The sequence below is a fragment of the Bolinopsis microptera genome, chromosome 6, assembly GCF_026151205.1.
Source record: "Bolinopsis microptera isolate Bmic1 chromosome 6, MBARI_Bmic_1.0, whole genome shotgun sequence".
Lineage (NCBI taxonomy): Eukaryota > Metazoa > Ctenophora > Tentaculata > Lobata > Bolinopsidae > Bolinopsis > Bolinopsis microptera.
In genome coordinates, this window is record NC_087077.1 from 20067445 (window position 1) to 20093293 (window position 25849).

The window sequence follows — 25849 nt, forward strand, 5'->3', positions numbered from 1 at the left end:
AAAGTCGCAGATCCGGTATTGGTTGATTCTAGAGATATGGTACCATCCCTAGCTTCATGGCAACTTGAGACTGTTAAATTTAACATGCTAGGAAATACCATGACTGATCTCATGACATTTTCCGGTGAAAAGTAGACTTGGGTGTCGTACTGCGGGGCACGATCACACCATGTTTTCTTGCTGGAATGTGTGTGACGTGTCACTCTACCCAAACCAGGAATGTTTATTAGCCATGTCTGATGAGCGGGACATGCCTTCTTAACTGGAATTATTTGTTCTTTCTGGACACAACAGCGATGTAAGAATCACGGAATGAAACCCAAAGTCACGTACATTCTCATAAATTGCCCCTGCTAATATGTAATTAAATCACATTCCTTATTGAGATCATGAGAGAAGGTGTACCTGTAATTCCCACCGCTCAGGTAACCTAATTAGTGTATTAACGTGGATTGTCCGGTTGTTTGACTCGCTGTATTATACACACTTTTGTTGCACCCCAAAGTAAGGCCTCCCACGTCACTCCTCTACTGATGTCTGCGAACCAGTTGCTTTGTGGACAACTAATACCTCTATTCAATATTATTCTTATCAATATAAGGTATAATTTGTGCGTACTTAGCACAAGAATTAGTGCACGTCGAATATGAGATTATATTTTATTTATAGAACATAGTGAGTTGCTATACAGTTTACACAAGACTAGTTAGTATTTTCCATGCTGACTTCAGAACGATACAAGCTGAACAATTCTTCTGACTAATCCATCTTTCTAAAATCTAAATCCATCCTTCTTTACACGCAAGTTCAGACAATTTGGTAACCCACGATTAGTGAATGTTGTCAGTGTAGTAATTACCCATGCCATTTGATTTGATAACCACGTCTGAAATAAAGAAGTGTACAAAGTGCCACGTGGCAGCTTAATAAGGAAATGCTAAATATTACAGCCCGTCTTCTCACAGGAGTATGTAATATTTAGTGTGTGTGTTCTGTGTTACACTGTGTAATAGGAATATTTTATATGGATATTATAATAATGTGGATACAGTAATGTGTAATAAATATTGAGATCTTGGTAGTAATGTTTGTTTTACACTTTATAAAGATGAGTTGTTCTATTCCGAACAAATTACTATAAATTTACAAAATAGGAAGCATCGCATTTAAATTTTAGTCAATCCGGGAATTTTAGAAATAGCTACTAATTATAGCAATTAAAATTCCGATTTATAACGCGCTAACGGAAAAGAAATACCGCCCAAATACTCCGCTAATATACCACCTAATATAGCTAATACAGCTAAAATACCACCACACATATTGGTATTAGCGAGTGACCGGTATCAGCCATCCCGGCTAATCTTACATAAATAACACCTGATCTTATACTACTGTCGCACCAACACAGTGACACTAATAGTGCGGTAGTGGGCTGGTAGTGTGCCACTACCCATCTGACATTCCCCGCTACAGAAAGATAAATATTTACATTACAGTGTTTTTACAATACAGTAGAAACGGAGCTTCCTGCTCGCCACGTGACACGACCCTACCTTATATGGGCATCACGTGTCACGACCCTACCTTATATGGGCATCACGTGACACTGCTTGCAGCAGCTGATTGGACACTACTGTCCACCTGCCTGCCTCTTTTAACAACAAGTTATAATTATACACTCGCCAGTAAGGCATGATGGGAAATTCTATCAATTAAAACCCGTTCTATTGCGAGACTTATTGTATTGATATTGAGAGGACAAAGAATGCTGCGGTGTAACACGGCTTCAGCAAGTTACGTAACATTGCTTGCAAGCCCTTCTTTTCGAGGAAGCCTCTTCATTTGCATTACAGAGCCCAGACACCAGGTGTAGAGGGGAGTGTGGGATCTCATTCCAGAGAGAGAGAGAGAGAGAAAGAGAGAGAGAGAGAGAGAGAGAGAGAGAGAGAGAGAGAGAGAGAGAGAGAGAGAGAGAGAGAGAGAGAGAGAGAGAGAGAGAGAGAGAGAGAGAGAGAGAGAGAGGGGGACTGGAGTGTGGGCTCTCATTCCACTAACTCAATTAAGGTTCAGGAATGTGGGGGATTGTCCCAAACTTTCACAAATGCCATTACTCTCTCTGAAGTAGCTCTGCACAGGTAGAGGAGTTATTTAATTAACACAAGATAAACTCATTAGTGTAGAGCACAGTTTGAGTCCTGTAACTTGGCTTAGAAAGTGACAGGACGCACAGTAACCTACACAGCCAGCAGTGTCACGTGGTGCCCATATAAGGCAGCAGTGTCACGTGATGCCCATATAAGGCAGCAGTGTAGGTTTCTGTGCGTAATTACAGGTATCAGGATTACACAGCCAGCAGTGTAATTACAGGTATCAGGGTTACACAGCCAGCAGTGTAATTACAGGTATCAGGGTTACAAGTTTGTTACTACTGACTGGACTAGCAAGAATTGTTCGCATGTATTGAACATAAACTAACGGACTGTGTTGATAAAGAGTGGTGAATTTACATTTTACATGTGGTACTAAATTAGCTGTATTTTAATATCATTAAATGTGTTTTAATATCTTCAAGTAGTGCTTTAGTGGTGACATCTAGGCTGAGTTTTAATTGTTTATAACCGCCGTTTTATTTCAAACCCACACCGATTGGACACTCACATCTCATTTACATTATAAATTTTAGCAATAAACTGCAAATTAAAACAGAGTAATCCCACATGTCTCAGTACAATAAGTTTAGACCTCAAATATTCAACACCCCCACTAACTACTAACATGTAACTAGGTCACGTGACAGTTATACAACTAACACTATTTGGCTACTAGAGGGTTTGATACCAGCAAATATGTGGTCTGACACATTAGTTAACAGTTACATACATGTTACATGGTAAGTTAACAGTAACTACATGCTATATAGTTTAGCTTGATGACACATTCCAGCTGTTGCTGCTGGACTTAACACATTCCGAATTATCTCCCCGTGTCAGATAATTAAACCTCTTGTTTTATCTCCTCTTTTACTACAGGTCCCAATTAACTTGAAGTCTTGTAAGTGTTCCTATTCTTCTAACTAGAGTGTGGGGTTCCTAATACTGCTATATCATAGGGTGTATAGTGGGGTTCCTAATACTGCTATATCATAGGGTGTATAGTGGGGTTCCTAATACTGCTATATCATAGGGTGTATAGTGGGGTTCCTAATACTGCTATATCATAGGGTGTATAGTGGGGTTCCTAATACTGCTATATCATAGGGTGTATAGTGGGGTTCCTAATACTGCTCTATCATAGGGTGTATAGTGGGGTTCCTAATACTGCTATATCATAGGGTGTATAGTGGGGTTCCTAATACTGCTATATCATAGGGTGTATAGTGGGGTTCCTAATACTGCTATATCATAGGGTGTATAGTGGGGTTCCTAATACTGCTATATCATAGGGTGTATAGTGGGGTTCCTAATACTGCTATATCATAGGGTGTATAGTGGGGTTCCTAATACTGCTATATCATAGGGTGTATAGTGGGGTTCCTAATACTGCTATATCATAGGGTGTATAGTGGGGTTCCTAATACTGCTATATCATAGGGTGTATAGTGGGGTTCCTAATACTGCTATATCATAGGGTGTATAGTGGGGTTCCTAATACTGCTATATCATAGGGTGTATAGTGGGGTTCCTAATACTACTATATCATAGGGTGTATAGTGGGGTTCCTAATACTGCTATATCATAGGGTGTATAGTGGGGTTCCTAATACTGCTATATCATAGGGTGTATAGTGGGGTTCCTAATACTGCTATATCATAGGGTGTATAGTGGGGTTCCTAATACTGCTATATCATAGGGTGTATAGTGGGGTTCCTAATACTGCTATATCATAGGGTGTATAGTGGGGTTCCTAATACTGCTATATCATAGGGTGTATAGTGGGGTTCCTAATACTGCTATATCATAGGGTGTATAGTGGGGTTGCTAATACAGCTATATCATAGGGTGTATAGTGGGGTTCCTAATACTGCTATATCATAGGGTGTATAGTGGGGTTCCTAATACTGCTATATCATAGGGTGTATAGTGGGGTTCCTAATACTGCTATATCATAGGGTGTATAGTAGGGTTCCTAATACTGCTATATCATAGGGTGTATAGTGGGGTTCCTAATACTGCTCTATCATAGGGTGTATAGTGGGGTTCCTAATACTGCTATATCATAGGGTGTATAGTGGGGTTCCTAATACTGCTATATCATAGGGTGTATAGTGGGGTTCCTAATACTGCTATATCATAGGGTGTATAGTGGGGTTCCTAATACTGCTATATCATAGGGTGTATAGTGGGGTTCCTAATACTGCTATATCATAGGGTGTATAGTGGGGTTCCTAATACTGCTATATCATAGGGTGTATAGTGGGGTTCCTAATACTGCTATATCATAGGGTGTATAGTGGGGTTCCTAATACTGCTATATCATAGGGTGTATAGTGGGGTTCCTAATACTGCTATATCATAGGGTGTATAGTGGGGTTCCTAATACTGCTATATCATAGGGTGTATAGTGGGGTTCCTAATACTGCTATATCATAGGGTGTATAGTGGGGTTCCTAATACTGCTATATCATAGGGTGTATATTGGGGTTCCTAATACTGCTATATCATAGGGTGTATAGTGGGGTTCCTAATACTGCTATATCATAGGGTGTATAGTAGGGTTCCTAATACTGCTATATCATAGGGTGTATAGTGGGGTTCCTAATACTGCTCTATCATAGGGTGTATAGTGGGGTTCCTAATACTGCTATATCATAGGGTGTATAGTGGGGTTCCTAATACTGCTATATCATAGGGTGTATAGTGGGGTTCCTAATACTGCTATATCATAGGGTGTATAGTGGGGTTCCTACTACTGCTATATCATAGGGTGTATAGTGGGGTTCCTAATACTGCTATATCATAGGGTGTATAGTGGGGTTCCTAATACTGCTATATCATAGGGTGTATAGTGGGGTTCCTAATACTGCTATATCATAGGGTGTATAGTGGGGTTCCTAATACTGCTATATCATAGGGTGTATAGTGGGGTTCCTAATACTGCTATATCATAGGGTGTATAGTGGGGTTCCTAATACTGCTATATCATAGGGTGTATAGTGGGGTTCCTAATACTGCTATATCATAGGGTGTATAGTAGGGTTCCTAATACTGCTATATCATAGGGTGTATAGTGGGGTTCCTAATACTGCTATATCATAGGGTGTATAGTGGGGTTCCTAATACTGCTATATCATAGGGTGTATATTGGGGTTCCTAATACTGCTATATCATAGGGTGTATAGTCATCAGTTAAATAAAGAGAGAGTGGGTAGAGACACTGAGGCAGTTTGGTTAAGTTACATCAGTGAAAGAGAGTTGGTTATGTTATTTTAGCTACACACCGCAGCACAAGTACACTTCAGAGCCAAGGTGGTAATTGATAAATGTGGTAACTGTAAAACTGGTAAATATAGAGGTGGTCAGTGGCTATGAATTAATTTTAACATGGCTACACGTCGTAGTTTCTTGACGGTTAACTGTCAGAAGCTAATAAATATTTCCGTCCAGATAGCGCAGTAACAGTGCTATCACATATACACCTGTTTTAGTTTTTACTAATTTGAGTAGACCAGGTGACGCGTGTAATCTTTGTAACACGTGTCACGTGTCACCGGGGGAGATGTGATTTGCACATTAGTGAGCAACATCTGCTCATTATTCGTATTGCAACTACCCTCAACTACCGGCTAACTTCACACCCAGCCATAGATTCTTCTGAATCACAACAACTTACATCTCCGCACTGATAATACAAATACAGTGAAACTTAACACTACCTAATGATAAGAGCGCGTCACGTGACCCGACCTCGCAACACTGGCCCACTGTGCAACACGTGATCAGTGTCACGTGATCTGGCGAGGACCAATGAGCGGGCGAGTTGGGAGTGAGCTGACCAGTGAGGGGAGAGTATCGGTGTGGGGAGATAATGTGACGGGGAGAAGCTACAGTTTAGTTCCGACATTGGTGTCTTGTTACGGATTCTACTAAACTCTCACACAGCTGCACAACCTCGCACACATTATTCTACACCACTATATTGTTCACAAAAACAGTTCCTGCAGCACAACCTCGCACACATTATTCTACACGACTATATTGAGCACAAAAACAGTTCCTGCAGCACAACCTCGCTCTGGTAGAAAGCGACAGTAACAATATTAATCTGTTTGTCGTTTCTAATTTGATGCAGGCTAATATTGAAAATATAAGATAGAGTTGATTTCATTACAATTAGGTTCTTTGATTCTCGGGTTCAAGTTCTGAGAAATGTCATCATACATTTCCGTAGAATATATAGATTCCGCAGAAATGAAAAATACAAACGTGGCAATCTTGGCTCACAATGTTTTAACCCAATTTAAAAAACAAACCCCTAATTTGGCCCCTTTCTAACATTGCTCCTTACATTGCCCCACTAAACCCCAAACCCAATCTCCTCCTCTCGTAACCTCATTTCCCCCAAGTTAAAGGGCGAGTACTCAGATCACACTACTATTAATAATAATAATAATTAATTGCATTGCAAGCCCTGTCTCTTGTAAAAACATCCACTTCTGTAGATACACACAGTCTCTACGTCTTTATCCTCTGGTCCCTAGGGTCAGCTGACTCCGGGCCAGAGGAAAATTACCGATTGCCAAGGTTTGATGCCTAGGCAGTCGAGACCTCTTATTGAGACCCGATATAATAATAGCGCTTTATTTGTATACCGCTTAGACCGTATAAGCGACCAAAGTCCAAAAAATGGGGTTGATACTGGCCAACAAAGCGGTGCAAATTACACTACTATTACACTCACAAGGTAGCTAGTTTTAGTGTGTAACTTAAATCTCGCCCTCCCTAACAATAACACTTTCACACATTAATAAAAACATGTTAATTACTGGCTTTAAAGAGGTCACAGCTTATCTTTACCATTGTTATTGATGAGATGTCACATCTTGCCTCTTGGGGACTTATTTTATTATGCTGATATTGTTCAGTCTCTTCAGAAGGTTCACATAGAGATGATATTAGAAATATTCATTAACTGAATAATGAATTAATGTAGCAGAACTAAGTGCTATCTACTGGAGGATACCTTATATGGCCACTGCACTCCTTATATGGGCATCACGTGGCCACTGCACTCCTTATATGGGCATCACGCGACCCCTGCACTCCTTATATGGGCATCACGCGACCCCTGCACTCCTTATATGGGCATCACGTGACTCTACGATTTGTTTGTGACCTGCTTGTACAGCATGAGCAGGAGAAAGCTGGTCGTACAGGAGGCCTGATGTATAGGAAATATGTGACGGATATTAGTTCTATGCTAAATGTGACACTTAAACGCTGAGACTTTTCACTAGCCCGGCCTACTTGTCACATGAGAGTCATATCTGTCTCCTCTCTAACAAATTGCAAGTACATAGCAGCATTCTAACATCTTATAAGTTATAGTAACATTTAGTAACATGTACACTTTATACGCAGTAATAATGTTGGGACTCCTCGAATCCATGACAAAGATATTTAACATAATCTTACTGCCATTTCATAATCGCACTGCAATTTCATCAAAGACTTTCAAATGGGGAAGAGCAGGATGAGCTAATGCCATGCACGATATTTAGTATTAGCACACGCTGAATGTAATCAGCAAGTGTAACATGACAATATAATCACTAGCCTGGAACAAGGCTTAATCCGCTCAGGTAAGATGATATCACGTGACAAAGTGTGGAGGTCACGTGATGCCCATATAAGGAGTGCGGAGGTCACGTGATTCCCATATAAGGAGTGCGGAGGTCACGTGATGCCCATATAAGGAGTGCGGAGGTCACGTGATGATAAGGCTAACGTCACCATTACCTCACACATTCCAACACCTGGAAAAGTATTATCACCTGAGTTTACTCTGTCTTTCTGGAATGTTCTGCCGCTGTGATTTGAGGTGAAATGGTCGTCAGACACTGGTCCCATGACGTTACTTAGCAATAGTCACGTGGGCACAATGAACACATGATCTCAGAGAATACAGCTCATGTTACTCTTTCATGGAGCTGGCCGTTGCAACTCAGGACAAATGTTGGGGGAGATCACACGCCTCGTCACTAGAAGTGACGTTACTTAGCAACAGGGCTCGTCAATAGGAGTGGCCAATTCTTATCATAGTTTGTCAGAAATTTGTAGAAAATGTATCCTTATAATATTTTATAATATATTCTGTCAGAAACACACATGTCAGCCACCTAAGCGAGATAATATAGGACCTGTATTTATGAGGTTTCCATAGCAACTGATAGGGTTACAGTGTGAGATTGTGGGTTACAAGCCCACTAACCGGGACGCCACTAATAACACACTCAGATTGGCACCTACCTTACACAGTACACACACTGTAGCGAGCTGATCACAACACAGCTACCTACCACACAGCACAGTGTGGGTCCCACAGTCCCACAGTCCCACACTTACAACTTTATTAACTTATCATTGGTCTGGCACCCCGTACAACACATCCTTTATCCTTATATAATATAACTTACATAATATAATATAACTTATAGCACGTATAACTAACACTTATTTACGCCTCACGGAATCCTGTGCTCGCTAATGCTCTTGTAATATTATTAGTGTAAACCGTAATACTGTTATTATTTACTCTCAATACTCACACAAGCATTACCTTACTGTTCTTAGCGTTTACTAATAATCTAATATTATTTTAATTTTATGGTAAGCTTCTTTAAAGCTCGCTGTCATTCCAGAAAAACATTCCTCTAGCTCTGGAACGAAGAATTACACGATAATAAATATATTATATACGAGTAAGCGTCGAATAGACTAAACTCAGCAGTAAAACAAAGCCATGAATCCTGATCGTTGATCTACCACTATTACTGTGTATTTTACACAGCAATATTGACTTCTCGCTGTGTTTAACTTCATAGGCTCATGGTATAAGGGGAGTGTTTAGTTTTACACACGATGCGGTATGTAATAAATAATAAAATATTTGTAAGGAAAACGACCTGCTAACTAAATAGTAGCACTTGGTCACACACTCTGCTAACTTGGTCACACACTCTGCTAACTTGGTCACACACTCTGCTAACTTGGTCACACACTCTACTAACTTGGCCACACACTCTACTAACTTGGTCACACACTCTGCTAACTTGGTCACACACACTGCTAACTTGTTCACACACTCTGCTAACTTGGTCACACACACTGCTAACTTGGTCACACACTCTACTAACTTGGTCACACACTCTGCTAACTTGGTCACACACTCTACTAACTTGGCCACACACTCTACTAACTTGGTCACACACTCTACTAACTTGGTCACACACTCTGCTAACTTGGTCACAAACTCTGCTAGCAGATCATTGAAAACTATAAATAAGGAATGTTAATATCATCAGGACAAAAGCTCGGCTTAAACAGAGGCCGCACGAGAGTGAGACACATGCCCCATTAAACACAATGTGTGCTTTGTTGAGAAAGATTGAGCACCTGTAATTTCTTTAGAGTCCCTCTTTTACACTCTCGATTGTTCCTTTTTCCCGGACTAAATACTTCACGGCTACAGCAGAATAATAACTTATTTACTGACTGCAGTGCCTTAACCAGGGTGAACCCCCCCCCCTTAACCCGACGCGACCGGGCTGTTCATGTTGATGAATTCAAAGAGCTTCGCTGCGGCTAAATTAATTATTGACGGTTAAATTCCCACTAAGGTCACAAGCCTTGAAGCTTATCAGCACAAAGGTAGTGTTTCTGTGGGCAGATAGTGAGTTACAGAACTAGTTAGATAGCACCTACTCACCTACTTGCTGCTCTCTGATTGGAGGTCTTTTGTCACGTGATTTGTTTAGCGCTTCTTATTGGACAAACTGACTTATCTGCAAAATAACGGGCGAAATCGAATCTTCTTCAGAGATATACTTTACAGCTCTAAGGGCTGAAACCCGAGGAAGCAGTGTAATGTGAGAGGTACGATAACAAAACCTGTACATTTCAAAGCTGAATGTTTGATGAGTGGGAAGTTAGGATGGAACCAGAGTCTCCAGTTCAACTAAATCAGTAACCTGATTTGTAGAACACCAGGCTAGGCCTGTAGTACTACTATCAGTAACCATAGTAACCAGGCCTGTACTGCAGGGTTTGCAGCCGATATTATCGGCGATACTCTCAGTGCTGCTCGTTTTAAGAGTATTATATAAGCTCCTTGAAGCCCCCCTATACGTGCCACCCCACCAGTAGTACTATATACAGTCTCCTACTTATACTTTAAAAGCAGAACGTCCCTCCTCACAATGTTTCGCTGCTATTATTCCTAAACAGTCTGCTGAGTTGAGAAAGAGCACTGCTGTAGAAGTGTAGAGCACTGTTATTAGAGCAGTGTGATTGGGCGTGTGCCCCTAGATAGGTTAATAAGTTGCAAGACAGAGACTGTCAATAAAAAGTGAGTATGAAGGAGGGTGTTGGCGGTGACAAAGAACTCGTAGAAGTGGTGTTATTGGTTACATATTGCTGGAGAGAGAGCTAATAGTCACGTACACCGTCTCACTAGTGACTGAAGAGAAGTTCTACTGTTGCTACAGTTACTTGCTGAGGTGTAGTGTAGGCTATATCCACAATAGAGCAATGCAAATGACTGGTATCTTCGTAATGGGTTAAATTAGATCTTTAGAGACAGTTAAAATACATCAGTACAATTATAGTAAACTATATATCTGCACTGTAATCGCTATCTTGGGAGCGGCTATTCAAACTTTAACTTTTAAAGTGGAGCAATTTCGTCGGAGATCAGAACATTTTCTCCCGCTTACTTCCTATTATTGGGATTGGAGGAAGTATGGCAACAAATAAGTTTATTATTTATATATTAGGAGGCAATGACAGTAGCAGGCTGCAACGTTGCAGGAATAGAATGCTAGTTTTACAATCTGCTCTTCAAGGTGTTTGGGCATGGTTTGTCAGGTTGCAGGAATATAATGATAGTTTTACATGGTTGTCATGGTAATTGTCAGGTTGTTTACTTTTGCTGATTTACTTTCTTCATCGTGAGAGACAATTAAAAACGGTTTTTATTTAAACATTTTAAGGAACAGTGCGTATATTCTAGGTATTTCTTCCAAAAGTGCAAATTAAGATAAAAACCATTTGAAAAAGAATTATAATTGCCACTTATGAAATTACGTGTATAGTACCATTATAAATTCAATAATATTTGCAACAACAAAAACCAACGAAGGCTATTTTTGAGACCACGTCAAAAACATAATATTCATAATATTCTTAACGAAATCAATAACAAATTCATACCGAGATCGGGAGATGGAACACGAATAACGGCGACGACCCTTGGATATCACATTTCATGAAGTCCCGGGGTCACCAGCATAAGTGACGGTTAAAAACCGTTGTTCGATCGTTGAAAATCACTAAAATTATTACAAAAGTATTTTTAGACATAACAATCAGGAAAGAGCTCGTAAAAATCTTTTAGATCTAATCAGCACATAGTGAAGAAATGATATAAGCACACATAATAAAACAATAGCCAGTGATGAACCGTAAGAATGTGACCAATATATGGAGCAACTTGGAATGAGACTTACTATAAATGATTTGAAAATATATACCAAACAAAAAAGGTTTTTTACGATTTTAGGCTGACTACAAAAAGTGTCTTCGGAAGTTGGAACCTTTTAAACACCAAATTCTGCATTGATACCTAGTACTCTCCGAGCTTGTAACCATAGTAACAGTAACCATAGTGACAGCAGCTCTAGATGCCTGCGTTAATACCTTCAGTTATTCCTACGGAAAACGCATCCATAGCTTTGCTTTCAGCTCCCCTCGAGCAGTTAGTTACATCGATCAAAGCAACAACAAATGTTGTTGTGCATCGTGCGCAGTAAAGGAGTTTTCCACCTTCACCCTTCTTCTTTCCTGAATGGTATTTATACTTACAACATGCTCTATATTGTCTGCCAAAGTGGAACTAGTGAATTTCAGCATAGATTAACATGATAGAAGAGTATATTTAATAATAATAATAATAATAAAATTTGGTAGCTTAAACACAAACTCTAAGCCCAGTGGATTAACCACAAAACTTATGCTCTATTGTGTGAAACAAAGATACTAGATCAAGATAACTATTAAATAACCAACCTGTAAGAACATTAAAGTCGCTGCTGGCAGGCACAACCCTCAAGATTGTGTACCCTGCAGGGGGAGCAGAGAATATGTCGGTCTGATCGCCGTTGGCAGCGTTGCTAAGTTTCATCATCTCATTTGCGTCGAAAGCTGCATCGAATCCTTCAGACTTGGCATACATTGAACCTGCAAAGAAAAGGGAAGTTTAGTGGGCGAAACTTTGAGTAAACAAGGCGAGGCTGTGGCGGTTAAAACAAGCCATGATCAGTATCGATTAACAAAGATAAGCTAAGCGATAACAGAGCTACAATTTAGCAACAAATGTAAAAGTGTAATATCTGCACTGAGTGTAATATCTAAAAAGGAATGTGTTACTGTAAACTAAAATTTAATTTTCTATCTACAATAATGGTGTCAAGATTGATACTAGAGAAGTAACACAGCCTGCTCAGTGCTCACTGGCTCAAAAGTAATAATAATAATTATTTATTTTAACATAACTTGTTGATATTTCAAGATTTAGAAAATTTGAAATCAAATTGTACATTTTAATTTTTAATCAACAAAAAACTTACCATCATGTCCTCCAATGTGGATGTGCCAATTTGCAGGGCTCTCTGCAGGTGCATTAGTCAAGTATTCATTTACGGCGTGTCCTTGGATAAAGGCAACCCAGCTGTCCCACTCACTCATTTTAAGTGCTTATCAAGAGATTTGTGTTTAAAGTTTATAGATAAGTAAAGACTGCAATTAATAATGAACAAGTGCGGTTCAAGCTTATTATTTAACAACCAAATACAAGTTCAACAGTGGAGTGCTTAGAAACAAAACTGCTTATCCTGGAACATATTGTCAACAGAACAGTTATATTATTATAAAAACCTCGATTTACTGCAGAGATTGAGGGAAAGGTAAAAGGTGCAGTGAATCAGGTCAAATTGCGTTAAATCGGGTTACATGTCTACATGGTTCTACAGAATCAAACTTGTCTAGGGGAAGTAACACTTTAATTTGATATGCTGAAGGTAACATATACGTATGTTAACAAAAGGATGTATTAAACATTTGCTTCACTGAATAACACTATCGCAATCTAGTAATGAAAAACAAGAAATTTGAAAAAAAACAAGAGAACTTTGATGTCAAGACAGGGGGAGTAACTTTTTCGATAAATTTTTGATATTGACAAGACCTTTTAGGTATATTCCAGGGATCACTTAGAAGAGATTTCGAAAATCAAAAATCAAATCAAATCAACATTTTGAACATTTAAAGTAAAGTAAAGTAAAAATTATGACATAACATCATCACACATGTCTACAAAGTATCAAATCACTATATGGAAAAATATAAATATCTTACCACCAATAAATATCTTACCACCAGCCATCAAAGATGATAAAGGAGATGTCAATAGCTTCAACAACTATAGACCGATTAGTAACTTACCTTTCCTCTCGAAACTCATTGAAAAGAGCGTCCAGAAACAGATGACCAAACATCTTGACTATCACAATCTTCATGCTGAGCATCAAAGTGGTTATAGGTCAAATCATAGCTGCGAAACTGCGACCCTTACCATCTACAATGATCTTCTTTGTATCAGTGACATGAAAAGTAAGGTTATCCTCCTCCTTTTGGACCTCAGTGCTGCTTTTGATACTGTAAATCATCACTTGCTCCTAAAAAAACTAAAAAAGGACTTTGGTTTTGAAGGTACTGTTCTCGAATGGTTTACATCATACCTTAATAACAGATTCTTCACAGTAACTATTGATAAATCAAGATCAAAGAGATGCTTCCTTAGAATTGGAGTCCCGCAAGGTTCAATTCTAGGTCCAATTCTGTTTATACTTTACACAAAGGAGCTCAATCAGATCGCAAAGAGACATGGATTTAACATCCACATGTACGCAGATGACACTCAACTGTACATTGAGTTTAACCCACTATTTCGAGATCTCTCAACAATCGAAGAGAGAATAACAAATTGTTTTGAAGATATTAAGACCTGGATGACCCAAAATAAACTCAAACTGAACCAAAACAAAACAGAAGCTCTTGTAGTACAGACCAAGAACAGTTACTCTTCATGTCCAGTCGATTCAATACAACTTGACAATGCAGCTGACCCTGTGGATGCATCCCGCACAGTGAAAAGTTTAGGTGTCCTATTTGATCAATTCCTAACATTTGAAGACCAAATAAATTCAATTATCAGTTGCTGCAACATCCATCTGAGAAACCTTCGAGTTATAGGCTCAAAGCTTAACTATGATCTAAAAAGACAGCTCATTCACTGCTTGATCTTTTCAAAACTAGACTACTGCAATGGACTCTTACACGGTTTACCTGATCTTCTAATAAAGAAACTCCAGAAGGTACAAAATTCCTGTGTTCGATTCTTGTTTGGTTGGAAAGCTATCAAAAAATGGGACAGTGTCACTCCATTCCTGAAAAAAGCCCATTTTCTTCCGATACGACAACGAATAGAGTATAAGATTGCTCTAACCGTGTTCAAATGCGTTAACAACATAGCGCCGGAGTATATCATCAAATGTATTGACATCAAAAGTCAACCTGTACGTGTACTAAGAACTGAAGAAGACTATTTCCTCCTAAATGTTCCTCCTATTTCAAACTATAGTAAAACCGAGAGAAGTTTCAGCTACTGCGGACCCTCTGTTTGGAATAAGCTTCCTTATCAATTGAGAACACTAACCGATATCGTCTTATTTAAAAAGAAACTAAAAACTCATCTCTTTGAAAACGTATTTGTATAAGTATCATGTATTACCTTTCTCATAAAATCCATACTTCATAAAAATAAGTTCTTATGTACATGTTACTCATGAGTCGCTTTAGATGGTTTGAACTGAATCTTTGGGTTTTGAGTTCTTTATGGCTATAAAGCGATGTATAAATTCCTACTTACTTATTATTATTATTATTATTAATAAATTATTAACTACAACTTTAAAATTTCAAATAAATTCAAAAAGCATCCCCAAAAGATAATCCCAGTGGAATAAAGATTTATGAATCGCTTTTTTGCCACAAAAGGGTGGAAATAAAGATAATTGTTATGCTTCTCTTTATTACTAACATAGCTAGGTCCTTCAATTCTCCCTAATACTTCATTTGAAACATTCCAAAAATGTGAATCATTAGAAATATCCTTAGAAATCATATCTTTCTTAAACCCTTCTTATTTAATCTTAAAACTTAAAACAGTCACAGAGTTCTTCCAGTAAGGAACAAATATAATTTGGAACAATACAACATAACATAACATTATAAATAATGCCTCTCTGGGCATCTCAAAAAGAAATTCATAGAAAATGAACACTTTACGTTTGAAACCATATAATTACAAACTTTTAAAAAATTTAACTAAATACCTTTGATATTAACCTTCTTCCTCTTAGCTACCAATGGATTCTCTTTCATATAACTTACATAACTATTCCTATTAGACACAGACACATCTATCCTATCAAAGATGTCATATGAAAGTTCCCAGTGATGACCAAGCTTATTAGCTCGATATCCATGAAGCCGAAAGGCATCTAATCCCCTCTTGAAACCAGTAACCGACTCACTAGCTTTCACTAGTGGTGGTAGACTGTTCCAATAGCGCAAGACCCTTTGGGCAAAGAAATCAGTCTCATTTGTGGTGAATCTATGAGTCTTTGATCTAGCAGCAACGGTCCTACCGTACAGTTTCCTGGACAACTGGAACCTTTTGGGCCATGCACAAGCCAACAGCATGTATGGCAGTGGCGTAACTTTGCCTGTTGGCGCCCCCCCGCTCAGTGATGAAAAGCGCCCCCCTAAAATTGTTTGTGTCCCTAAAAATAAAAAAAAAATAAAAAATGTCGGGTACTTTTTTTCTCGCCCCCTACAGATTTTTGCGCCCCCTGAAGCAAAAAAGGGTACCCCAAATATTTTTTTCGCGTCGACCGAACACTAAATTGGTCAGGGAAATACACAAACAAGGCGTTTTTTCAGTGAAAGGGCCTAAAATTCAGGAAAATTGTGCCCCCCTTATACGGCGCCCCCCCCCCCCCCCCCCCCCCCCCCGCACGGCGGGGTCTGCGGGGCCCTAAGTTACGCCACTGATGTATGGTCCTGCAGTGGGGTCTCCTTGTCCTTGGATCTGTGTTTTGATCCGTCTTTTCTTAAAATTTTCCAATTGTGTCACTTAGACTCACCTATTAAATGTTAATCGACACCACTGGTCCTAGTTAGATTTAGCCATGGCACGACTACTCAAACCTAACAGTTAAATAGGTGTGACATACTATTATATTCTTATAATTATATCATATGAATTGATTGCACTGCTAATAAATAAAATACTTTGTTTTACTAAAAATACTTTGTTTTACTCCTACCAGAACGACCAAATAAATCGGAACCATAACCCAGTTACAGTAACGTTATTCATTGATGATGTTTGTGTCATTATATTTTGATTTGATTTGATTACCTAAAGTAAGTAAAATTGTTGTAGACTAAAAATTTGCGAAATTTGTGCCTAAAATGATTGTAACCAAAATTATAGTAACCAAATTTATTGTGACCCAAATTTGTTGGCCCTAAGGTAGACTTGAATTTGTATATATATTTTATAAAGCCCACGTTAAGGGGCCTGTTAATAATTAATTAAATAATTAGCTATTTTAGATTTAATAATAATAATGTGCTTGAATACCACCCACGTGGATAGCAACTGACACAGGTGTCAAACACTAACCGTGTCAAAGCAGTTCTAAATGGCGATACAAACATATTCAGCATCAAACAGCAGTGGGTTATGATGTGAAGAAATTAAAACCAATTGTAACTAGAGATAGTTTAGCCACATTTAGTGACTAACTAAATTTGACCGGGTTACATTTTCTAGAAATGACGAGTACTATTGGATAGAGTCTGGGAAATTCGGATGGAATTTTACTTTCGCCCAAACGGTCAGTGTTCAAATGGTTTACACTGAGATGGCTCCTAACATTATTGTCTATACAATAATCAGGAGCACCCTGATAGCGGTCAGGGGTGAGAGAGGGAGACGGCAATCGTATACATTGCCAGTCAGTGTAACTTCGTTTAACTTGATACCTGCCACCATGGACTATGAATGTTTCTAGACACTATCCTTTTGATATTGAGATATTGGTATCTCAGATCACGTGTACATCGTTCCTTTTTTTATGACACAGTAATTTATTGACACTCACAGCTATAATTTTAATCATTGAATCAGTATTTTTATCTATTAACTTATTACATATTTGTGCTCTGCTTTAGCATCACTTGACTATTAAAGTTCAGGCCATGACCTTATAGTCAGCCAATTGGCCATTGCTATATTATGTGTATATTGTTTGAATATTCTTTTCCCTTATTGTCTATACAGAATTTTTTTTGTGCTCAAATTCGAAAGAAAAGAATATTCAAACAATATACACATAATATAGCAATGGCCAATTGGCTGACTATAAGGTCATGGCCTGAACAAACAATTTTTTTTAAATAGTCAAGTGATGCTAAAGCAGAGCACAAATGTGTAATAAGTTAATAGATTAAAAAACTGATTCATGTGATGCATTCGCAGAGCACAGATAAAAATACTGATTCAATGATTAAAATTATAGCTGTGAGTGTCAATAAATTACTGTGTCGTAAAAAAAATGGAACGATGTACACGTGATCTGAAATACCAATATCTCAATATCAAAAGGATAGTGTCTAGAAACATTCATAGTCCATGGTGGCAGGTATCAAGTTAAACGAAGTTACACTGACTGGCAATGTATACGATTGCCGTCTCCCTCTCTCACCCCTGACCGCTATCAGGGTGCTCCTGAGGATTGAGAATCTAATCCTGGTGCGCATGTAACACATAATAGCCGCATAGTCTTCTCCTCTCTTCTGGGATAGTTTTTCAGCGAGTCTCTTGTGGTATCTTGTGGCTTGTGGACCCCATCCGCCATTTGTTGAGTATATAAGTGGAGTAAAGGTGCCTTTTTCCACCTGGATGATTCTGTTGTTGTACTTTTTCATTTTCCTCATTTCATGAGCTTTATAGATCTGTTCCATATCTTTTTTGTCATATGTGGGTGAGTTGGGGTGGGTAACACAGACATCAAAGAATGTTCGTTCAAATGTGCTCCAGAGACCTCGTGAGGATACATCAGGTGCAGCTCTATCAGCATTGGTACCAACAATTTCTTCATTATCAAGGGGTATCAATGCTGGCTCAGTCACTACATCTCTGCATACTTCACGCTGCAGCTCTGCATTTAGATCGCGGATGTTGTTGTGTCTCATAGAAACATAGCCACCTTTCTTGCATATAAGTGTGTGATTCACATTATTTCTATCTCCACAAGCACAGTGAAATGGGGTGTTAGGGATCTCCCAACCATAACGCAAGTACAGAGCATCACGGAACTCAATCTTGTTCAGGGAGTAGCCAAATCTCTTCAATGGAAGTGCAGTAAGCCAACATCCTGAACCTTTCTCTTTGATGAACTGGAGGGATCTCTTTAGGTTGGGATCTCTTACACTGTCCTCTATTGATTTGCTAACCGTAAATAAGTGTTTCTCCTTGATTGCCTTGAGACTTTTTATAGTGTCATTTTGAATTGACATGTTGTAATGTTCAAGGGTGTTTTGCTGGTTGATAATCAGGTCTGTGAGGTCTTTTGTGATGGTGACTGAGGCTGTGAATTCTCTATTGCAGTTTTCAACTGGGTTGGAGATACCTAGGCCACCATGTCTGACTGGCAATGCAAATATGGAGCGGTCCAAGTCTGATACGTTCTTACCCAAGATTGCTGGAATAAAATCTGTTCTGATGCAATCCTCCAATGGTTGAAACAAGTGACTTATACCCGGGATGGTCCTCTGAATGAACGTCCACCGGTGACAAATTCCCTTAGTATATGCAGTCAAAGCAGCTTGGGGCTCCTCAATAGCAATTGATGACAACAGCTTGATGTCCTGACACCATTTATGGACTTTATCTGAGACATATTTGTTCTTAAAAGCTTCGCTGCCAATTGCTGCACCCAAATGGCGTTCTCCTTCAGACTCGATTTTAATACCAGTGCCTGAGAATACTTTCTGCGCAAGATCTAGGTCCTCGCTATTCTTCACAATCAGGACGGTCTTACTGGCTTTTGGGTAATATCCATACTTTGGTCCTTGCTCCAACAGCGTATCCCACCATATCTTAATACCTTCAATCTTTCCACCAGCACTACTGTCATCTGCATACCAAGACTGTTTGCAAACACTGGGCTTGGAGGCTGTGGCAAGGTCATCTACTAGAGGCTTGATCCCTAACGCATAGAATGCCATTGCTGCTACATCTCCCTGAGTTGAACCTTCCTCAGACTTAAGTTGGTAGTGGTCCTCGGTAGTATTAATGATCAGGTCTGCTGGCTTTTGGTAGTGGTTCTTTAGATACTGATAGAGCGGAGGACAGATCTCATGAACATTGTGAAGGGCTGCTTCTCTATTAAGACGATTGAACGCATTATCAGCGTCAACCTGTAGTATTGCTTCAGTGTCACTGTCTTCCCAGATCTGTCTCATTGCATGAATGGAAGCCTCTATTCCTGATTTGAGCCCTGCACAGGTCTGCAGTGGGCCAGCAGCATATTGTATATCAGTTTTGAAAGACATTATAACTGCTTTTCCAATGATTCTGCGCAATATCTCGCCGATTCCAATTGGTCTTACACCAGGTTTCCCGTTCTTATCCTGGCCTTTATCAAGAGGGATTAATCTGCATGCAGTGAACTCTTTCAGACAGCTATGATGGATATCTTCTCTACAAAGGCGCCTTGCAACAATTGCTATAGACTCAGCAAGTGTCACTGATGCTTTGCCAAATGATTTGCTGCAGATGATATGCTTCCACAAATCTGAGTCCGTTAGTGTTGGGCCGCCTGATCCATCCAAATATAAACAAGCCCTCTTGACAGTCTCTGCGTCAATCCTCTCAAATATCACTTCCTGAGGTGGAGGAGTACTGTGAGGGTGCAGAACAACTGGATCTGCTTTAACAGCTGGAGGGTGTTTCTCCCCAAGGACCTGTTTAATGTTTGCTGTTAGGCTGTGAACTCCTAAGGTGTCATTGGAACTGTCAACATATTTGGTGGCTTGTTTAACTTTCCCAAGGAGCATTAGTCGGCAGAAACTCTTCTTCCTGGATTCCTCGCTGATTTTTTGTTGCTGCACCAAGGCTTTCTGAATACTCCTGCACTCCATCATTAGATCGTCAAGTTCTCCATTTTTCCATTTAACCAAACGCTTGGTGAGATATGTTACATGGTCTCTTGCTTTTGACTTGCTTGACGGTTTTTGCAACATGATTGGCAAAAAGATATGAACCAGTGCGAACGATAGCCTTTCCCACTTGGTAGCATCTGCAAATAAGAGGATGAGCCGAGTCAGTTCTTTTATAAAGTCGCTACCTGATTTACCTCTGGGAACTAGGAAAAGATTCTTTCTCCATGTCACCATCTCTTGATAAACAGCTTGGACTTTCTCAGCTATCAACTCTTCACCAACCATTGAGCCCCAATTAATTTTGTTTGCTTTCACTGCTTGACAAGTATCACAAAACCATATCTCTTCATTATCCATCTCAGCGTACTCGGTTTCACTGATAAACAAACAAGGTGCATGGAACCATTCTTCACAGCCATCACAACCCAATGCCTTATCCGAATCCCCCACAACACTCCTACACACGGGACAGTTATAACAGATATCATTTTCCTCGTCAGGAGCATCAATGATCTGCTGGTTCTCTACATTATCCCTACATTTCTGACAAACCCACCGTTCACTGTCCACTGGTGCAGACTTGCCAAGACATTTAGGATGGAAAAATGTCTTACAGGAATCACATTGAATGCTACAAGGTTCTGATATAAGATCTTTGGGACAGATTCCACATAACAGAGAAACAACAGGTGTAACATAAGCAATACCTTCAGAAGACAGGTGTTGAGATGTCTCCGGATCACAGGTGTCTGGTTGCTGTACACTCTCTGTTTCTGCTGTCTTGTCTTCACCGCTGTTTGTTATCATCGTAGCGGACTTTCCATTATCATACCTCAAATTATTTGTTATATAGTAGTGTTGAAAGTATTAAAAGAATAATACTTATACAGAATTTGGTAGTATGTTGAATTTAGTTTTCTTAACAAAGTTTTCTTCGTTACAAAGGGTCTGAAATGTTCACAGTTCTGATAATAAAGAAACTAGGAGGAATGTTAAAAACTAGTGATGATGTTGAAGTCGTCATCTAATGCTAATCCAATCTAATCTAGTAATTAATATTGTATCGATGTATTTCTGCGAGCATGCTAAATCACTCTACAGTCGATCAGTTGATACCAAATTGTATCGATGTATTTTCGGACGCTGATTCCGAATCACCCCCTCAAAATAAAGAATTATTCAAACAATATACACATAATATAGCAATGACCCTATATAAAAATAATTATAATTATAAAAATTCTGTAAAAATGGTACAAATTTAAAAACTGAGGTAAAATAAAACTCTTTGTAATAATAAATGTAAAATCCACTAAATCACATCACAACAAAAAGCAGTTTAGACCACCATCCAACAAGCACTCCATGACCTTTTAGGGTTTAAGAGTGTTGATCAGGTTAAGGTCCAAATCACTTATTGCCGTGGGTGGAAGGGTTCTGGTACCTCTGTACCCCCTGATAGAGATTATACAGGTTCTGAGTAGATCAAAAAGCAGTCTGCGTCTGACAAATGACATCACATCACAATACCGTTGGCCTTTCTTTAGGCTGATCTTTTCAGCGAGATGTTTTAGGAACTGTGAAGCCTCGGTTGCCATTCCTCCTGTAGTACTGAACACCAGTGGCGTGAAGGAAGCCTTTTCAACATTTAGGACACCCCCTCAAATGCTCCCCAAGCGAAAAACTGTCTCGATCACGTGATGTGACTGTGTAAGGAAGTTAGTCGCAGGTTTCAATTGTAGATTTATCCTAGGAAACCCTATTGGTTTATGTTTATCCCCGAAATTAAAATGAATATCAATCTTAAATTTTTAGCAAAATTTCGTTTTATAGTAAAACAAAATTTTTATTTACCACAAAACAATCAATACATATTTAATATTATTATACATTTACAAATAAATCTAAATCTAAATTCAGCTATATACACAATACACAGCCCGCCGCGCAGACAGCCACACATTGCTGAGAGATTCTCAGGTGCAGATGTAAGCGCCGCGCGCGCGAGGTTTGTTATCTTACAATTACATGTCACGATATATTATTAATTATCAGAGAATTTTAGAAGCAAAATAATAATTGCATATTGGGAAAATTTCGGTCGTTAACGCAGTACAGGGCGTGGACACTGCAATGCTAATAACGGAAAATTTTGAGGCACGAGTTTCATTCAGCTACCCAATTTATATGTGACATGTACTTGTATTAAATTCAGATAAATGTCAGTAACAATCGACGCCAACATTGCGCAACTGTAAACTGCAAAATGTTAACGTCGATTATCACTAAATCAGATCTCGCAAGTAACTAATTCTTTGCACTATATATGTTACGTCACTATAGCATATGTCATTCATATTGTACGTTATATAAGATAAAAATAAACATTTTATAATTGTTTCAATGTTCAACACTGCTAAAAAACAAATACCTACTTGCCCATCGATTAAGCAGTCGCCAAAACAAGGCTCAAAGTTAATTTACCTTCACACCTCGTTTTGGAGACTGAAGGATGTCAATAAATAAATAATGGATAACATTAATACTGAATATGATGGATAATCAGTAATATCAATAAAATCCACAATCACTAATCATGTTTTCGATGGGCAAGCACTCGCAACTGGATGCTGAAACAAACGGCGCAAGTCTTGCACCGTTCATGCAGCATACGTCGCGAGATATCATGAGCTCCGCTAACTCTGCGATTCTAACGGATGAATTAGGCTACCCCGAGAGAAACACAGGTAACAGGGGGTTGTGGAAGGACACGAACACTGTTCGTTAACTCGTACCCCGGGTACCCCCTATATAGATCTATGTCCCGCCGGAGAGAGCCCACCACCAGTCATATAGTAGAGGCTCTTACGGGCATTGTCTGCTCGATACGCTAGGGACCCCAGATACACCTTACTAAACGTATTTTTGACCGTAGAATCGATTAAAAGTGATTTTAAGATGATTGGACTGACTTTTTGGGGGTAAAATTGCAAAAAACCGATTTTTGGGCAAAAAATAGGCCAAAAAACCATGTTTTTGGATATTTTGAACAAGTTAATTTTGTTGGCATGTCGGCAAAACTTGCATGGAAATAGCTAAAACACAGCCGCACAAGATGATATAAAAATTTGAAAAATCCCTCTATTTTTTTGGGGGTAAAAATCCAAAAAAGTGGTAAAAATTTGACTTTTTTTGCTTGAAGTTTGAATAATTTTTTGCAGTTGTATTAAATCAACCCAAAAATAGTCACATCGTGTTTGCCTAAATTTTTCCTTTCCGAGAAGTACCCACTTCATATACTTTATCGAAGTTTGAATATTGTCACTCCGCAAGCGTTTTTGCCAAATTTTCGACGCGCACTACGCGCAAAAGCATTTAGTTGTTATCAATTAGCAGCCGCGCGTTCATCATAAATTTCAAACAGCTATAACTCAGCGAGATTATGTCCGTTCTAGCTCATATTTTCACACTAAATAGGAAATAATGTGATCTTATTGCTGACAAAATATGAATATAATTACTCTATTTGCCTTAGTGTAATAGACTGTCAAAGTTTAAAACGCGCATTGGTATAGCACGTGACTAATAAGGCCACATGTATACTTCTTAACATATTATCGATCCTTAGACATCATACTATTGTGTCCAATTAGCGGTTAGGTCTCTAAACTCGTAGCAGAAAACACGTCTTTTTGCCCGTAAGAGCCTCTACTAATATCGAAAGCAGCTTTTAATTCTGCATTATAAATATCGCGTCGTCATAATAAATAATATACATTACCACTACACACTTGTCACTACACACTTTTATGCACAGTACAACTAAAATATTAACAAGAGACAGAAGAGTTTTACATCGGCTCAGCACCGCAAGGACGTTGGCTATACACGTGGTTCATAAATTAGTTTGATTTGGGTACGGTTCGACCGGGAAAGTGGTCGGGATTAGTTCTCATAATGAGTGATCACTGTCGTCAGATATATTAGAGCGGGAACTCCCCCAGGTTCCGGACGAAACGCGCACAGTATTTAGAGTATCAGCGCGCAATGCTGTGCGCGCGCGTTCCCATATTGTTTTATCATTCGGCGATCGCGTTCAACGTGACTGGTGAGGAAGTGCTATGTTGTTTACCTAAATTCAAGCATGGTATCCATAGATAAGATATAAAATTAACGTTAGCTCCCCAAAAGCAAAATTTGGGACAAGGGACAATGCAAATTTTGTATTATCTCATGAAACTGCAATCACCTCTAGTAACACACTCACTCGGTAAAGTTTGTTAAATAGTCGGCCATCGATGTGTCAGTGCTTTCACCTGGCGTGTTCCCTGGCATGCCAGTCTTTATGTATGGCGCTCGTTTCATGAAGCTTCTTCCTAACATGCATTAAAATAAATTTTTAATTTCTTGCTCGCTTCTCTTTGTCAATTTATAATGAACCGAATCGGCGCGCGCTACTTCTTAGCACTGACATCTGGCCACAATATTTTGAGAAGAAAGCAACACGCGTTACTCCGAAGTAATTTTTAAAAGTATTTTCCGTCAAGCTTCTCTTTACATAGAAAAGCTTAAAAAGCGTCGAGTATAGGGATTAAGGAAAACAAAGTTTGCCTTGTAGCGCGATGCGTTACTGTCTCGCGCCGCGCACTCAATTATGCTTCTTGCAACGCTAGATCGGCGAAATGCGCTACTGTGCCTCGCTGAGCAGGCTATTTTGTTCACAAGCATAGCCTGGTGTAATTGGACGCTCTAAAAATGAAATACAATTTTAAGTGAAATACAATTTTTATTTTCCACAGAAGAATCAATACAATCAAAGAATCAATACATATTGAATTATAAATATCCGATAATTCCATAAATAATCATTAAAAGTTGCTTTGTAAAAAAAAAGCCGTACGCTGAACGCGCGCGGCGTCTTTTCGGCAGCTGCCTAACTTGTAGACGCTAACATCAAAGCCGTTTGTCATACGTTGTATGACCCGCCGCGCACGAGTGCGCGGCTCCCCTGTATCGTATAAACTCTACAGTGAACCGACAATGGGTGTCACGACGTGATACAAGTTAATTTGAGTATTTAACACGATTCAGTCGCCAAAACAAAAATCAAATGTTTTCTTTTTCGTTTCGGGAATTGTTTGAACTCAGTGTTATATTTGACTAATCATACTTTATAATGGTTAAAAAACAAAGTAAAAATATTTTCCTCGATGGGCCGGCATTTGCAACCTCGAAACGTTTTGAGTACGACAAACGATGACACCATCAGCCCTAAA

General features: G+C 39.0%; 2 protein-coding genes across 6 annotated transcripts in view; one reads left to right on the top strand and one right to left on the bottom strand.

Moving 5' to 3' along the window:
- Window positions 1-21431, bottom strand: part of LOC134817623 (BUB3-interacting and GLEBS motif-containing protein ZNF207-like) — a 79756-nt gene extending 58325 nt beyond the window's left edge. For all 3 annotated transcript variants that reach the window (XM_063826860.1, XM_063826859.1, XM_063826861.1), the window contains exon 1: window positions 21406-21431. The gene's annotated coding sequence lies outside the window, so the exon portion shown is untranslated. The remainder of the gene's footprint in view (window positions 1-21405) is intronic.
- LOC134817622 (autophagy-related protein 16-like) overlaps window positions 1-25849 on the top strand; it is a 101718-nt gene that overhangs the window by 33899 nt on the left and 41970 nt on the right. The window lies entirely within an intron of this gene.